The 18,856-nt window shown below is 43.8% G+C and overlaps 1 protein-coding gene across 1 annotated transcript in view; it reads left to right on the top strand.

Annotated features, from left to right (window-relative positions):
• Positions 1-18,856, top strand: part of PRKCG (protein kinase C gamma) — a 394,858-nt gene that overhangs the window by 278,538 nt on the left and 97,464 nt on the right. The gene's annotated exons all lie outside the window — the stretch shown is intronic.

Below are 18,856 nucleotides of genomic sequence, written 5' to 3'. Positions count from 1 at the left end.
TATCGCACTCGCCCGTGTGAAGTTAGCCTTAGGCCAGGTTCACGCAAACGGGTTGGATTCCGCAGCAGAAGACCTGCGATCATTTGCGAAAAGTAATTGCGATTGATCCCGGAAGATCGCGGATCATTTTTCCATCCGGATGTACATATAGAATAAGTTGGCACTCTACAACTAAAGATTATTACTACGCTATGCACAGCGTATCGTCCGTGCGGAACAATGATTTCTCTCTCCACTTCCTTTGACGTGAGCGTTTCCGCCGCTTATACGCAATGTTAATTGTGCATGGACGATGGAACACTCGCACCCATTGACCTCTTGCGGACCCTCCACGTGGAATCCACAATAAAATATTTATTGTGCTCGCGGAATACGCAATTCGCACCCGCGATTGTGAACGAAAAATCAAAAATACACGCCTTTCAATGCCCGTGTTTTACCACGGATCTTCCGTGTGGATAGCGATCATGGATTTCGCAATTAAAATCTGTTCATGTGAGACCCCACTTAGTCTGTGACTCTCGTATAAAGACCTGTCAGGGAGAATGTGAGATGTGACATCGGAGCTGTAGCATCTGGGACAGTTGAGGATAAGTTCTTTTCATTCTTTTTCGCTACTGCCTGTTTTTTTCTTCTTTTTTTAATAGCTCAGAAAAGCTCTTTAACTAGGGATGAGCGAGTATACTCGCTAAAGCGCTACTCGTTCGAGTAATGTGCTTTAGCTGAGTATCTCCCTGCTCGTCCCTGAAGATTCGGGGGCCGGCGTGGGGAGCTGCGGGGGAGAGCAGGGAGGAACGGAGGGGAGATCTCTCTCTCCCTCTCTCCTGCCCGCTCTCCCCTGCTCCCCGCTGCGACTCACCTGTCAGCTGCGCTGGCTCCCGAATCTTCAGGGACGAGCAGGGAGATATTCGGCTAAAGCACATTACTCGAGCGAGTAGTGCTTTAGCAAGTATACTCGCTCATCCCTATCTTTAAGCCATTTAGGAAAGGCTCGGTAAATATACTGCGCCTTGTCCCGAGCTTTTAGCTCAGATGTATGTAAAATTACGGTGGGGATTAAAGCCTCCTGCTTCTGTAATCAATCAGAAGCATGTTGGGTTGTCAGCTTGGGAGAAGGCAGGAGAGTTTGTTTTTTTTATTCTTTATTTTCACATTTCAATTTCCATACATTAACATTTTACCGCATTTCTGCAGCAACAACATACATATTATAATGGTTCCGATGACTATCCCACAGATATCGCACATCAGTAGATAACAGAAAAAACCCATAAGAAAAAAACAGAAAACATCAGTATACCTATTTTCTCCTATCTCTAGACTTTCTTCATCTTCACATTTAGGCCTTAGTCAAACGGGCGTTTTTTTGCGCGATTTGCGCATGCGTCTGGTGATTTTTTAAAACCATTGCTTTGCAATGGTATCGGACACATGAGCGCTTTTTATGCGCTCGTCCGATAAATTATAGAACAGAAATCGCAGATCGCACCTATCTGCAATCTGCGATTCCTGTTCTCTTCTCTATACGCGCTCAATGGGGCCGGCGGCAGCAGCGCCGACCCCATTGAGAACATATAGAAGACAAATCTGTAACAGCTGTGACAGAGAAGAACGATGTTTGCCCATTGAATTCAATGGAGCCGGCAATACAGGCGGCTCCATTGAAAGCAATGGGCTGCCGGACAGCGCTGGATGAATTGTCGGGAAGGGCTGAACTCCGGCTGCCGGGACAAGGTGAGTATATATATATTTTTTATTTTAACACTTTTCTGGATGAATTGCAGGGAAGGGCTTATATATTTAAGCCCTTCCCGACAATTCATCCCACACTCGCCCGCAGCGCATTGCTTTCAATGGAGCCAGCTGTATTGCCGGCTCCATTGAATGCAATTCGCTGGACAGCTCCGGCCCGTTTCTAATGAAACGCGGCTAGGAGCAGATTTTCGGGCGATTTTCGGGCATCGGTCACGCGATTTGCGGATGCGCATCAGTCATGCGATCCGCAAATCGCGTGAAAAAACGCCCGTCTGACTAAGGCCTTAAACATATTCCTTCTTGCCTTGAGTCATCAGACTAGAACTCCACTTACAAACATTCTAGCCTTTTAACATAGACACATGACACATAGGGAAACAAACATAAGGGAAAGAAAAGGGAAAGAACCTCTACCCAGTTCAAGAACTAGATAATTGCCTGTACTCTTCCGTGTTCTGAAATTCTATCCAGTAGAACCAAGTCTTTACAAACTTTTCTTGTGTACCTTTAAGTGATGCCGTGAGGTTCTCCATCTCCATAATCCAATTCACTGTATTGAGCCACATGTTAATAGGGGGTGGAGAATTCAGTTTCCAGAGCCTGGGAATGCAGGATCTTGCCACGCCTATTAAATGCCGTACCACTGACTTTTTATAAATCGATATTGGGATATTGCAGTGATGCAGGAGGAAAAGGGACGGCGATTTCGGCAAAACTCGTTGAGTGAACCTAGAGGTAATTTGCCATACCACTGACCAGAAGTCCGCCAGCACCTGACAGTCCCAGAAGACATGTATCAACGTCCCCCGTTCGGCCCCGCATCTCCAACACAGAGCGGAGACCGAGAGGAACATCTTGTGTAAGCGGGAGGGCACCCTGTACCAGCGTGAGAGAATCTTATATCCAGGTTCCTGTACCTGTCTTGAAATAGAAGCTGAATGCATCACTGCAAAAAAAAATTTCCCTTTCCCTTTCCTCCATACTAAATTTGATATTTTTCCCATTTCTGGAGGGATCTTCTTCGCTACATGCCGACTCGAATTGCGTCATGGGACGAGAGAATAAACTTGGATAAGGATGGGACCAGAGAAAGTGTCAACTGCATGGTTTGCCAGAATGAAAGCTGAGTCTGGCCACTCATTTCCCCCAGATCTCCTCCTGAACTCCAGTGGCTCTCATGCAGAAAATGACTTACTCTAAATTTGCCACCCCCCGAACCATTCTCAAAATCTTTTGCTCTCCAGGTTGCTGAGAATCGGGAACATCAGTGAGGGTCTGGGGAAAATGCCTGTACCTGCGTTGACTCTAGTTACAATTGTCATCATGGGGCCGATTGTGGGATGATGTGTTAGTTCCACAGTGACCTGACCCTCTATCCATGAGAGGGCTAATAGGGAAACAGGAGCTGATACCTGTTCTATGTTGATACACTGTTTAAGATCCCGGTGTCTGTGCCAGTCCACTATATGCACTAGGTGTGCTGCCTGATAATATCAGGAAAAGTCAGGTAGGCCCATGTCACCCTCCTTTTTAGATCTGGTCAATATACTGTGGGCTATAAGAGCTGGATTGTCTGCCCAAATGAATTTGGACATAAGAGAAAATATTTGCTGAAAAAATTGTGTGGGTCCTTGGATCGGTAGGGCCTGGAACAGATAGAGCACTCTTGGTAGAATATTCATTTTAAAAATAGCACTGGGGTTTTTAACCCTTTCTGCCTTCTCTTTCCCTGAGTACACAGCGCTCAATGAGTGCTGTGTACTAAAAAGTGAAAGTGGAAGTGTAACTTCCACTATGGGAGTCAGGGGGTCATGTGACCGCCGAGATTCCCTGCTATAGCAGAGCTGCAGGGTCGTACTAAACCCTAACCAGCTCTACTAGTGACTATTGTCACAACAGGGAAAGTTTTCCCTGTAACTGAGGCTCCTATGGATGCCCCAGCTACAGTGGAAAAATGCCAAATAAAAAAAAAACAAAAAGGGAATGCCCCACAGAATGTCTTACATGATGTCATGGCGGACATAGATAGTAAAAAACATAATTACATACAACAGTAAATAAAAATTACAGAATACAACAACAATATATACATAAGAAAGAAAATAACCCAAAGCCGACGCCAACCAAAACGTCCAAAACAAATAGAGGAACCCGTTCACATACCTTATTTTAACAGAAATATACTAATGAAAAAAATAACTAGAACTGTTAAAAAAATCATTTGTTTTTAGCTTTTTACCCCCAATTAAAACAAAAAAGATGGGAAAAAAAAGACAGTGAAAAACATATTTAAAAAATAGCCATAAATGTCACGGGGAAAAAAACACAGCAAAAATAATTTTGGTAGATAAAGGGAAAAAAAATGGGGCAGTAAAACCACCACATGGGTAAAATCCCTAAAAAGTGTCTGGTCCTTAAGGTGCAAAACAGCCTGGTCCTTAAGGGGTTAAACTACTGCTAATAACAACCTTGCATATACTGAAGTTCCTGCAGTGCTCCATGTCAATGGCTGTGCACTACACTAGTATTACCACTAGAGGGCATGCCTGCTCTGTTATAAAATTCACTACTGTAAACATTATCTGATAGAAAATAATCAATGCTACGTATTGGGACCTCCACTTGGAGCTTATGTGCGTGTCATCGGCTGTCTTATTATATAAATTCCAATAATGTTACATAAAGAGCATTTACATTACAGTTATATTATCACCAGACACAACAGAAAAGTAACATAATTAATGTAAAGCGGTTATAGAAAATTTTGGGAGTTCCATTATCCACTAAAATTGCTATATTTTCACAAACCGTAGCATGTCAAGAGTCAGGCATCTTGTTGGAATTTTGTTTTCAAGTTTCTTCAGTTTCCACCAGAAATACATTGAAAACTTTTGTTCCAGTACAAGAATAATTCATTGCCATAACTATTACTTCTGGAGGACCCAACACTGCTTGTCATGTGATGTCCCAGAGTGGAAGGTTGGGATCGTGGTGGCTGTTTAGTTACAACTTCCACCTGGATACATCACAGTGAAAGGTTGCGGACTGACAGTACGGGCTGGCTACTGTTCCCTGGTGTGATCTCACAGTGTGGTTTGGCGGTCCCCTTGACAGGCATTCAAAAATGGAGGTACAGTACTTGAACAAATAACAGTAGGAACAGACTTTTGGTCAAATGGTGGCTGTATTTCCTTCCTTATTGTTACTCATTGAGGTATCTTTGGTAATCTCTGAAGTAATTTCTTTCTTAAGTAATTGATAACTGCTTGACTGCACCCACTGAAGTCCCTCCACCAACTGCACCCACTGAAGTCCCTCCACCAACTGCACCCACTGAAGTCTCTCCACCAACTGCACCCACTGAAGTCTCTCCACCAACTGCACCCACTGAAGTCTCTCCGCCAACTGCACCCACTGAAGTCCCTCCACCAACTGCAAACACCGAAGTCCTTCCACCAACTGCACCCGCCAAAGTCCTTCCACCAACTGCACCTGCCAAAGTCCCTCCACCAACTGCACCCACTGAACTCTCTCCACCAACTGCAGTCACTGAAGTCCCTCCACCAACTTCCCCCACTGAAGTCCCTCCACCAACTGCAGTCACTGACGTCTCTTCACCAACTGCACCCACCGAAGTCACTCCACCAACTGCACCCACCGAAGTCACTCCACCAACTGCACCCACTGAAGTCACTCCACCAACTGCACCCTCCGAAGTCCCTCCACTAACTGCACCCGCCAAAGTCCCTCCACCAACTGCAACCGCCGAAGTCCCTCCACCAACTGCACCAACTGAACTCTCTCCACCAACTTCTTCCCCTGAAGTCTCTTCACCAACTGCACCCACCGAAGTCACTCCACCAACTGCACCCACTGAAGTCCCTCCACCAACTGCACACATCGAAGTCCTTCCACCAACTGCACCCGCCAAAGTCCTTCCACCAACTGCACCCGCCAAAGTCCTTCCACCAACTGCACCCGCCAAAGTCCCTCCACCAACTGCACCCACTGAACTCTCTCCACCAACTGCAGTCACTAAAGTCCCTCCACCAACTTCCCCCACTGAAGTCCCTCCACCAACTGCAGTCACTGAAGTCTCTTCACCAACTGCACCCACCGAAGTCACTCCACCAACTGCAGCCACTGAAGTCACTCCACCAACTGTACCCTCTGAAGTCCCTCCACCAACTGCACCCGCTGAAGTCCCTCCACCAACTGCACCTGCTGAAGTTCCTCCACCAACTGCACCAACTGAACTCTCTCCACCAACTTCCCCCACTGAAGTCTCTTCACCAACTGTACCCACCGAAGTCACTCCACCAACTGCTCCCACCGAAGTCACTCCACCAACTGCACCCACCGAAATCACTCCACCAACTGCACCTACCGAAGTCACTCCACCAACTGCACCCACCGAAATCACTCCACCAACTGTACCCACCGATGTCACTCCACCAACTGTACTTACTGAAGTCAACTGTCCACTCACTAACACATCAAGTGCCGACTGTACATGTTGTAGAAATTAACACACATCATCTTAGCTCCTCCCACTCAATCAGCTCTCATTGGCTGGCTGTGTGAGTGAGCACAAAATGTCAAATTAACCCTTGTTGTGCCATTTGACAAACTCAACCACCATCTGTAGCATTTAATGCAACAGGCAAAATATATATTTTTGCATTAAAGGGGTTGTCCCGCGGCAGCAAGTGGGGGTATACACTTCTGTATGGCCATATTAATGCACTTTGTAATGTACATTGTGCATTAATTATGAGCCATACAGAAGTTATAAGAAGTTTTTCACTTACCTGCTCCATTGCTAGCGTCCTCGTTTCCATGGAGGCCGTCTAATTTTCGGCGTCTAATGGCCAAATTAGACGCGCTTGCGCAGTCCGGGTCTTCTTCTTTCCTCAATGGGGCCGCTCGTGCTGGATGCCGGCTCCGTGTAGCTCCGCCCCGTCACATGCCGATTCCAGCCAATCAGGAGGCTGGAATCGGCAATGGACCGCACAGAAGCCCTGCGGTCCACCGAGGGAGAAGATACCGGCGGCCATCTTCAGCAGGTAAGTAAGAAGTCACCGGAGCGCGGGGATTCAGGTAAGCACTCTCCGGTGTTCTTTTTTAACCCCTGCATCGGGGTTGTCTCGCGCCGAACGGGGGGGGGGGGGGTTTGAAAAAACAAAAAAACCCGTTTCGGCGCGGGACAACCCCTTTAAAACATGAGTGTAACCATTTTAACATATCACAGCATATTGAGACATATTCTTAGGGTACCAAACACTCATTTCCTGAGTACCACATATTCACCACTTTTTATTTGGTTATAAATCATTTTATTTTTGAGATGTTTTCCAAACATGAGAAAAAAAGAACAAGTAAACAAAAAAGGCACATTTCCAGGGCTAGGTATACAATTCAAGTTAGCATACACCGTTTATGTTAGATGTCCAAACGCACACATAGGAGAAGGGGAGACCTATATATATCTTATTTGCGAGCCATGATGGGTACATCAGAGCCCCTAAAAACTTGTGTCCAGTGGACCCAGCGCAGGGCGCTATTAGCCATCAATCCATCCAACAGACCCACGAACCATGCCTAGGTGGAGTTTGAGGTCATAAAGTCTATCTATTTTGTCCATGAGGCTAACCAGGAAGGATTTTTGATGTATCTGTGGAAGTAAATTTCCTTCGAGTTTATTAATAGAGATGCTAAAATAATATGAGAAGTGAGGTCTGAGTAAAAAGGGGACAGCCTGTTAGAGCTTTGAAAACAAAGAGCAAGTGCTGGACCTGGGGACACAAACTGGCATGTTACAGAATAAATGAGATAGAAAATCACATTCCAGAAGGAACGGATAACCAGGCATGACCACCACACGTGCAGGTACATGCCCTTCACCCCACAGCCTCTACAACACATCTCAGAAACATCCCTAGTCATTCTAGCAAGCCTCGTCGGCGTCAGGTACCAATGCACGAATATTTTCGACAAGGATTCCCAATGAGTAACACCAAGATCAAAAGTTGCCTTGGGGAACACTGGATTCAGCACATCTAGATACTGTAGGGCATATCTCAACCTCAGGTGGACAAAACCTAATATGCTGGGTAGTTGGAATGCTTGGTTTAATGTGGGGAAATCTATCAAGTCGTTGTCCCTAAAGAAGTCTCCAATTTTTTTTAAATGCCTGCTGTTTTCCAAACCCAAAAATCAAAGTCCGCAATTAGATAAGAAAGGAAAAGCAGTGGGAGGATTGAGGCCAGAACCAACAGGGAGATGTGGAGACCAATTACTTCCAGATGTGGGTCGAAATTTGTAAGCTTGGAAGAGCGTGTGATGGCAAGGAGGGAGCCCGAAGAGGGAAAACAAGGGGGCGCCTAGAACTGCTGCCTATATGGAGACCCATTTTTTAATGCGACGGGACCGCCCACCACTGTTTGATCTGGTCTAGTATAGCAGCAAAATATCTTTTAACGTTCGGGCCCCCATACCTCCTAGCTTGTATGGCTTCACTAGGGAAGATAATTTGATTCAGCATGGGCTCCCCCCATATGAATTCATTGATTATAGATTGGAGTTTAGCCAGGAAGGTAGCTGGAACGGGGATCACTACTGTTCTAAAGATGTACAAGATGTGCAGCAAAATCACCATCTTAACTACTGCTATTCTACCAGCCCAAGAAATAAACGGTTCGCGGAAATTATTTAGTATTTGTGTAATATAGTTAAGGAATGGTAGACAATTTTTTGCAAAGGTGAGTGATCTAGGACCTGTTATGTCGATACCTAAATAAGGTGTGGAGTTTTTATTCCAAGCGTATGGGAATGATTTTGTTATAAATTGTTTAGTCTTTGTATTTTATCCAACGTTCAGCATCTGGGATTTAGTTTTATTCACTTTTTAGTATAAAACTTTACCGAAACGGACTAGGGTAGCTTGGGACTGTGCAAGAGAAGTAATGGGGTTTGTTATTGCCAGTATAATAGAAACTTGGAATGTCCCTGTAAATAAACATTAAAAGTACATACAAACAAGAGGCAGTACATTTAGGCCTCATGTCCACGGGGAAAATCAGATCCGCTGCAGATTCTCCATGTAGAATCTGCAGCGGGTCCCTCCTGCCCCGCGGACGTGAGCGCCGAAAATAAGAATTTAAAAGTATTTACCATCCGGCGCGGGCGGAGAAGATCAGCTGTTCCTCACGGCCGGATCTTCATTTTCGGCCGGCGGATGAATTCCTGACGCCGGCGGCACGTCGCCGGCACGTCGCCGACGTGCCGCGCGCATGCGCCGGGCACATCCGCCGAGCCGAAGCAAGGAAGATGCGGCCGTGAGGAACAGCTGACCTTCCCCGCCCGCGCCGGATGGTAAATACTTTAAATTCCTATTTTAGGTCTCCCGCGGATCCGGACGGCTTCCATAGGCTTCAATAGAAGCCCGCGGGAGCCGTCCCCGCGGGAGACCCGCACGAAAATGGAGCATGGTCCGGATTTTTCCATGCTCCATTTTTTTTTAAATCCCTTTTATTGACGATCCGCGGGTATTTATCTACCCGCGGGTGGTCAATGCATCCCTATGGGTTGCGGATCCGCATGCGGGAGATCCGCTGCGGATCTTAAATCATATTTTGCCCGTGGACATGAGCCCTTAGTCCATGCAAGCACTAATAGCCACTTTTCACATACAGTCCATTCAGCGGTGTGATGCACTTGATATAATATAGTCCATAGTGTAGATTCCTGACACGACTGCTTTAGGGGGTACATCGTTTTGTGCTTAACAATCTCCTGGACAACCCCATTTTAAATTTGGCTAACCAGAATTCTTGGTCTGTTTCCCAGCGAAGAAAAGGGCACAACGGATGCAGTGATATAGAGCAGTCTCTACAGAAACATGCAAACATTATAGCTCAACAGTTTGTTTTTTAAGCAGTTAATTCAGTTTAGTATATTTCAGCACAGTCTACGTAGGTAAAAGTCTCTTTACTCAAGTAATCTCACAGGCATTCTACCTTTTGTAACTCTTTGTGATCTCATAGGGGCAACAGATTCAATAGATACTCGGCTGGGAGTTAGTAGGCACTTTGGTAGGTGCCTGAGGATCATTGGGTGCATTGTAGATAGGGACAATCTGTGAGGTGCCCAGCTGCATCCAGATACCTCAAGGCCAGCCAAATGGGAACATATGAATGTAACAATAATACAGGTAATGTGGGCAAATAAGCACCAGGCCCACACGAATGTGACTAATGATAAGGATACAGAATAGCTGACCTATCAACAGATTGAGGGGAAAACGACAGACTGACATACAAAATACGGAAGGGGAAACTAACCCCGTGCTGAAGGGAAGATGGCAAGGCCCTACCTAACAAGCAGAGTGATCACCTCAATAAAGGCAGCCCTACGCAGGTACCTCGGCCCTGGCTCTCCCAGAATAGGTGGTACACGGAACCAGGACAAGTACGGACAAACCAAATGCACTAACACACTTACCACACAACCTCGCATGTTAAAGCAGATGAAAATACTGAATATAAAAACAAGGGATTGGTTCTTGCAGTGGCCAATGAACTTTAGCCGCAAGGCCGCTACAAGGCTCCTCGTGTCTTGCGGTCCCTATACTAGCAAGACACAAGATCTGGTGCAAAAAAGGAGGACAAGACACTACTCACACAGCAAGCTCCAGAAAGACATGACACATACACAAACCAACCAGACTGACAAACACCAGACAGAGGAGATACCATCTTCCTCTAGGAGAGGGGCAGGAGTATATATATATATATATATATATATATATATATATATACACCCAGACCCTGGGGATTGGCTGAATTGAGCTAACCACACCCAGCAGCCAAATAATCCCACACCTATGCAGGTTCGCTCCTGGAACCCAGAGTACTACAAGTCCCAGAAGCACAACCTAACAATTATGCTTTGGTAGCTCCAGCCTCTCCTAGGGGATGTCTCCACAAGAATGTTTGTTTCATTGAACTCCAGGCAAAGTTTCAGGTGACTGCGGGCAACACTTTAATCCTTTCTTCATTTTAGTTTGCTATTATATATACCACAATTGCTGGGTATGGGGTGGTTTTCACAGTGTATGGAGTGGATTGCCACTTGTCATCCAACTTGCTGTTTTTTCATCAGCCAAAAGTGATCTCCTACCTTAGAGTTGACTTCATGCAAGCAATGCTAATGATCTGCTACTCAGTCTGAATATGGCAGTGAATTTAAGGCATCACTAACCTACATCTACTACAAACTTTGTGTAATGATCGATAATGGCCAGAGCATAGGTGTATCTAGTTCTACTAGGTTCTAGCTTCACGTGAACGATTGCAACCAGTTCTAATGACTTGTGCATGATAATTGGATACAGTGGCACCTTTTGAACAGGTTGATCTTCCAGCTCAGGGTACAAGAAGTAAACCCTCTACACCATTTTTCAATGTTTTCTCCCATTCTAATCCAGTAGAATCTTCTTCGGATGGTAGTTTCTGTTTTTGGATACCTGAAATGACCTCATTTGTCATGGTAGGCTCTTAGGAGTCTGCTGGAATCTTATGAAAACAAACAACAAAAAAGGGACAATAAGCAGTCAGAGAACTTCTCAGGAGCCTCCACAGGAAAATCTATTAATAATAGGAACTTACTTAGAAGAGGGTTCCCATTTGTTGGGACACTCACAATCCCAGTTTTCAGTTGGAAAAACCGCAGTGGTGTCTTGATTTTTTTATCCAAATGGTTTTTGTTCCTCTAATCAGCAACCAGTATAAAACACAGGAGGAATCATATATATCCAGGAGTCTAAAATTATCATATATAAAACCTCTTAGAAATGCGTTTTGGGGTACAAACCCCATTATCAAGCATATAAAAGATAATCCCAATGAGTAAAGAATGCTGCTGGCATATACATATATATATACTCACATTTCCCAACGTTTTTTTCTCAAAGTCTGAGGAACGTGCTATTATGGCACATGATGGATACATGCGTCGGATGTGGCAAGGATAAGAAGTGGAGTTCTCCTGTCACAACCTGCAGGAAAGCTGGAACTGATAAGCACAATGTGAGGCGCGCAGCGCCTGCAGTGTTCTTTGGGGCACTCTGATCCTGAGTTTGCGGCTCCTGTGCATACCAAAGTGTGGGCATCAGAGGACACTTATGCACATCTGAACTCCATTAACTTCAATGGGACCACTGTAGATAGCCAAGTTCAAGGGCTCACACTTCTGTGTTGAAATTTTAGGATTGGTGGGAGAACCCAGCTGTCAGACTCCCACTCATCAGCAAGTTATCCCCTATCCTGTGGCTTGGCTCTGGTGCGCTGGACCCTGTGATGAGAGTGGCACAACAGGGACTCTGGACTCCCAAGTCTGTGACCAGCAATGAAGAAAGCTTCTCCTGCCTTCTAAAAGGAAAATGCATGTTGCATCGTTATGGAGCAGGAGAGAACAGGAAGAGTTGAAAGCGGGTCTTGCCAGGTCCTCAGTATTGATGGGCTACTTTTTATGTCCCACTACAAACAGCAGTCAGCAGCCGCATCGCTCATGCAGGAAGGTGTGAGCCTGGAGTGTGTTTAAATCTTGAGTTGGCAGTGGCCCCGGGATCCTAGATATTTCGGGTTGTTACTGGAACTAATGGAATCATTTGCAACAAAAAATAGCATTTTAGTTAAGATAGTCATTTTCAAAACATTTATTCTGCCAAAGTTAGTGGCAGCTCCCTCCACTTTTTAAAATTTGTAACCATTGCAAAAAGTGGAAGGAAATTGTTTCTGTAAATAATCTGTCTTGTACGTCCAAAATGTATGCCCAAATATTGAATTTGGTCTTTTGCCATTTTCAAACCTCTTGCATGTTTTTCTTTAGTACTTTAGAATTCTTGTCTCTAGCTAAAAATACAGTGCCGACAGTCAGCAATAATATCTTCCTCTTAACGGGGGACAATATCCTGCCCATAAAAGGTAATATCAACATACAGCAAGAAGACATGTCAAGCATAACATGGGGGTATCCTGGGTGCACCCCTCAAAGTGAGAAAGTGCTAACAATTTATAGAAAGAATTTAGTTACAAACACCACTTATCTGGTCTGTATTCATGTATAAGATAAGTGGTAGCCTATCTGACATGGATCCATATTAATAGAAGTTTGCTGTTGAGTTTTTTATATTTCTTTAGGGCGAAGTCAGACAAGCATTTTTTTGCGTGCACCTATGGTTCCCTATGTAGTGTTCAGATGTACATCTTTTATGGGCACAAATTCCTCGCACCTGCAAAAGATAGGACATCCGTGCGCCGGGAAGGTCCGTGCTGTATGTAAAATATCCCTGCGGGGAGTCCCCTCATCACTGAACACTGTGACAGCACTGTCACAGTGTTCAGTGATGAGGGGACTCCCCTCGGGAATGAAAGAATCCCCTGCCACAGCTGTCACATCTGTGGCAGAGGATTGCAATGTTCTCCCATTGCTTTCAAAGGGTTTGGCGCTACTGCAGCCGACCCAATTGAAAGCAATGAGATGTCGGCAACCCCCACAGTGATTTTCAGGGAAAAGCTTGAAATATAAGCCCTTCCCTAAAAATCATCCCTAGCTGCTGTAAAAAAAGAAAAAGAAAATGTACATGATCTTCAGCCACTGTCAGGGCTCTGGCAAGTCTTGATGCTTCGCTCCATCACTGCTCTGAAGCACTTTCTGCTTGCCGGGAATTTAAAAATCCCCACCCTTAGAAAGTGCTGGGTCTGATTGGCTGAGTGCTCAGCCAATCACAGGCAGCGCTCCGCCATTCATTGAAATACAGCTGAGCGCTGCCTCTGATTGGTCACAGCGCTCACCCAATCAGAGGCAGTGCTCAGCCATTCATTGAATTCAACAAATGGCTGAGCACTGCCTCTGATTGGCTGAGCAGCTAGGGATGATTTTCAGGGAAGGGCTTATATTTCAAGTCCTTCCCCGAGAATCACTGTGGGGGTTTCCTGCATCCCATTTCTTTCAATGGGGTCAGCTGCAGTAGCGCCGGCCCCATTGAAAGCAATGGGCACGGAGCTTCGGTCGCGTGCCTTTTTGACATGCGTGGAGCACCTATGTACGCAAAAAACAACGCTCGTTTGACTTAGCCCTTAGGCATTTTTGAATGTAGTTCTTGTTCTATGTATATTTATACATCACTAAGCAGCTAACTTGTGGTTTCACACATATGATATAGTTTACATTTTAGGGTTTGCTCATATGTCACTTACCTTGGATTATGTATTGTATTGCAACTTATAGAATGCGGACTGATTTGCTCCTACGTTCGTTATATGTAATGCACTACCACTTTAAATAATCATAATAATTGCATTCATGAAGCTATTTTGGGTATTACTTTTGTGCTGTGTACAATTTTTATAGGATATAATATTCATTTTTGCTTTAAGTTCAGAAACCATTGCAATCTGCAAATGTGCAATCATCAGAGGCAAATGTTTTCACAGCCCCATCATTGTGTCTTATCTGCTCTATAATCTAGGAATAGTATGCAAAACACTTTGCAGTGTTATTCACAGATCTCTGAACTGTAGAACAATAGTTCTGTGATTTGGTGACTTTATTCCTCTATTTTCTTCGATTTTCCCTTTTTTGGTTCTCAGAATTCAGAGCTTTGAAATTCCTCCTAAAAGCACAGCAGTCGTGACAAGGCGGACAACTTAATCTCCATGGACAAAATATATTGTCAATTGCCTTTTCCCCTTTAAGTCATCCTCTGTTGCTACGCAACTACCAGCCTGCGGCTCGGAAGCCAATTCCAGATACAGTGTGCAAAAGATAAAATAAATATACAATAGATTGTTATGCAAGCCCCTAATTGCCATTTAATGCAGTGCAATCAGCACATGAATCTCTAGTTAAATGCACTGTTAGCTCTCAGCTTCAGGTTCTGACTTTATGCAGAAAGGTCAATTCCAACCTGTTGAATAAGAGTTTTACATTATCCAAGCTAAAGCAGTGCCAGGTCCATTCTGCAAGTGACTCATAAAAGCACTCAGAAAGGATCTAATAATAAACTGGGGGTTGCCATTTCCAGGTTGTTGCCCTGCAGCAGACGTGAGACCATAGGTGCTGTTTATGGCTTCTTTTATCCTGTCCATGCTTGCTGACGGGAGATGTTGTAATGTATTTTTTAACCCTTTCCAATCCAAGTTGTATCCTGGTTTTCCTAGGGGGGCTTACTCTTTTTCCGCTGCTATACAACGGCGCTATAGGCGGGCTAAAGCCAGTACTGCATGAGGTGACACATTTGATAGGCTCAGAAGGCAGAGAGGCTGGCAATATACAGTAAGAGAACCCCGATGGATGTCTTCCAGCATCGAAGCTGTACAGCCTTAAATCATAATGTCTTACGACGTTAGACAGTGGATTGGAAAAGGTTAACATAAAAATCAGTTGTCAGGCAAATTGACAACTAAGAGCCCCTATGCTGGTCTGCGTGGCCCCCATCCACAAACATAATTATCACTTGTGTAATAATTATGACAACCTGACACTTAACATGCTAGGTTTCACTTGAAGGCTTCTTTCACACAAGCTTTTTATCACGGCTATTTTGCGTAAAATCGGCTGGCCGGAAAAGATAGCGCATACGGTGCTTTTACGGGTAGCCAGAAAAAATAGGACTTGAATTTTCTGTTGAGGCAATACGCCGGCCATTCCCATAGACTCCTATGGGAGCCGTCAGAAAAGCGAAGGGAGTATAGCAGCAGCTTGTGTTGCTAATGTCCCTTCCCCTCCCCTTGCCGGCAGCTCCCATAGAGAACCGCCGTGGTTTAACCCGCAGCGGCTTTGAAGCGGCCTGGCTGGTTGCTTTTCCGTTGCGGCAGGCGCTCCCATAGAGGAGAGCTCGGCCGCGACGAAAATAAACAAGAAATAAAAGGTAAATAGACATGCTGCTTCTTTTGAAACCGCGGTTTCAGACGGATTTACTGCAGCGGATTAGCTGTCCCGTGTGGACGAGATTTCAGAGAAACCTCATCCACATGGCTGGCTAATCCCGAGATTAGCGGTCACGGGCGGATTTGTCGCGGGCGGATCTGCTGCGGCAAAACTGCGGTAAATCCGGCCTGTGTGAACCCAGCCTTAAAATGCAGCAGATTTATTACAGTAGCTCTGCGGAATGATAAATCTGTCACATTTTCAGATTATGCAGTCTAATTTCAGACCATCTTTCAGTTGGCTTGGTTTATGACAAAAATTGCACCAATTTTTGGCACAAAGTGAATGTTCGCCACAATTTTTGTCCGCGACGCCTTTTCTAATAATACTTTTTAGGAAGCTCATCTACTTTTTAGGTGGTGAACATACTTTTGAGGGGGGCATATACTTTTTAAGAAGTGGTTCATCACCAACACGCCTTGCTTTTATAAAATGCGCAGTATGTATAACCTGAATATCTATATATATAAAATTGAATGTCTGTCTGTGTGTGTGTCTGTCTGTCTGTGTGCGTGTCTGTTTGTCCTTTATGCGCTACTACACCATTCAACCGATCGCCATGAAACTTTGGGAAGTTGTTGAGTACACTCCTGGGAAGATTATAGGCATAGTACATCTATCCTACGATATATGGCGCGCATGCGAGCGTCATCGACAGCTACGCCCCCCCCACGTAGAACGTTCGATTTCCATCATTGCCACTAATTCTCTCACTTCCCGATGTCGTAGAAATGTGAAATTTGGCACGAGCATTGATTGTGTCATAAATAGGAAAAGGTGATGGGTCCCAACTCGATTATTCAATTCTAAGCACAAAAGAATTGGCGTCCAAATTTTATGTAAGGAATCTAATTTTCTCGCTTCCCAATGTCATAGAAACTTGAAATTTGGCACGAGCATTGATTATGTCATAAATGGGAAAAGCTAATGGGTCCCAACTCGATTATTCAATTCTAAGCGCCAAAGAATTAGCGCCCAAATTTTACGTACGGAATCTAATTTTCTCGCTTCCCAATGTCATAGAAACTTGAAATTTGGCACGAGCATTGATTATGTCATAAATAGGAAAAGGTAATGGGTCCCAACTCGATTATTTAATTCTAAGCGCAAAAGAATTGGCGTCCACATTTTACGTACGGAATCTAATTTTCTCGCTTCCCAATGTCATAGAAAATTGAAATTTGGCACGAGCATTGATTACGTCATAAATAGGAAAATTTAATAGGTCCCAACTCGATTATTCAATTCTATGCGCAAAAGCGTGCGGAATGTAATTTTCTCACTTTCCAATGTCATAGAAACGGGAAATTTGGCACGAGCATTGATTATGTCATAAATAGGAAAAGTTAATGGGTCCCAACTTGATTATTCAATTCTATGCGCAAAAGAATTAGCGTCCAAATTTTACGTACGGAATCTAATTCTTTCTCTTCACGGTGTCATAGAAACTCGAAATTTGGCACAAGCATTGAATATGTCATAAATAGGAAAAGCTAATGGGTCCCAACTCCATTATTCAATTCTATGCGCAAAAGAATTAGCGTCCAAATTTTACGTAAGGAATATTATTTTCTCACTTTCCGGTGTCATAGAATTGGGAAATTTGGCACGAGCATTGATTATGTCATAAATAGGAAAAGTTAATGGGTCCCAACTCGATTATTCAATCCTAAGCGCAAAATTTGGCACGAGCATTGATTAAGTCATAAATAGGATATTGAGAATGCTGAGGTAAAATAAAAGCTGTGCTGTGATTGGTTGCTATATATTATACCGCTGAGGTAAAATGAATGCTGCGCTGTGATTGGTTGCTATTTTTTATATTGCTGAGGCAGAATAAAAGTTGTACTGTGATTGGTTGTTATATTTTATACTGCTGAGGTAACATATAAGCTGCGCTGTGATTGGGTGTTATATATTATAAAGCTGAGGTAACATGTAAGCTGCGCTGCGATTGGTTGTTATATATTATACCACTGAGGTAACCTAAAAAAGCTGCGCTGCGATTGGTTGTTATATATTATACCACTGAGGTAACCTAAAAAAGCTGCGCTGTGATTGGTTGTTATCTAGATATATAAAAACGAATGTATGTATGTATGTCTGTCTGTCTTCGCAGCAACGCGCGACGGGTAAGCTATTTTTGGCACAAAGTGAATGTTCGCCGCAATTTTTGTCCGTGACACCTTTTCTAATAATACTTTTTAGGAAGCTCACCTACTTTTTAGGGGGTGAACATACTTTTGAGGGGGGCATATACTTTTTAAGAAGTGGTTCATCACCAACACGCCTTGCTTTTATAAAATGCACAGTATGTATAACCTGAATATTTACTATAATATTTAAGTAATTTTCCTCAATCTCATCATTTTGCATATTGTATATAGCAATTACATGGGAGGCAAACAGTTATTGTTACATTACATTTTTACATATATATTATTTACCATGTTCTCAACTTTTTTTTGTTACATTTTGGATACATGTTAACTATCTGTTTAACCATTTGCTCTCATTAACGTTAACCAATAGAGGTCAATATGGTACTTGTTCACAAAGCATAAAAAAGAACAAAAATGAAGCATCTCAGTGTTTTTAAACAGGTGCCTGGCTGTAAAATATTTTCACAGGTTTGTAATTTTATCATCTCTGACTGTTTTGCCAATGATACTATGTTTGTATCCTTTGTATATTGTTGTCTGATCTACATGTTGTCCTGCTTGCAATGTCCCACTGCTTGATGTGTCCTGGCTGTTATATGTGTAGGGAAATCTCATACTGCAAAGATTGCATTAAATATCATGTGATCATACATCTATGAAATGCTAAATATATGGGAACATTCTGATTCTAATTAGGTTGCTAGTGCATTTAAAGGGGTTTTTCGGGCACAAAATAGAAATTCTGAAAATGCTAAATTCTAAGAGGTACGACTAAGAAGTAAAAACTAGTACCATGTATTTGCCACTCTGGACCTTCTTCATCATGCCATCCAGCTGCCAATCTGCCACTGTGTTTACATGCATCACATCCGCAGTGAACACATCAATAGACTGTTACTTACAACTCCTAGCATGTATAGTGCTTGTTTATTGGCCAGTGCTGTAGC

Source organism: Eleutherodactylus coqui, chromosome 6 (assembly GCF_035609145.1).
Source record: "Eleutherodactylus coqui strain aEleCoq1 chromosome 6, aEleCoq1.hap1, whole genome shotgun sequence".
Classification (NCBI taxonomy): Eukaryota; Metazoa; Chordata; class Amphibia; order Anura; family Eleutherodactylidae; genus Eleutherodactylus; species Eleutherodactylus coqui.
Note: the sequence above shows the minus strand (reverse complement) of the source record. Positions and strands in the feature narration are given on the sequence as shown.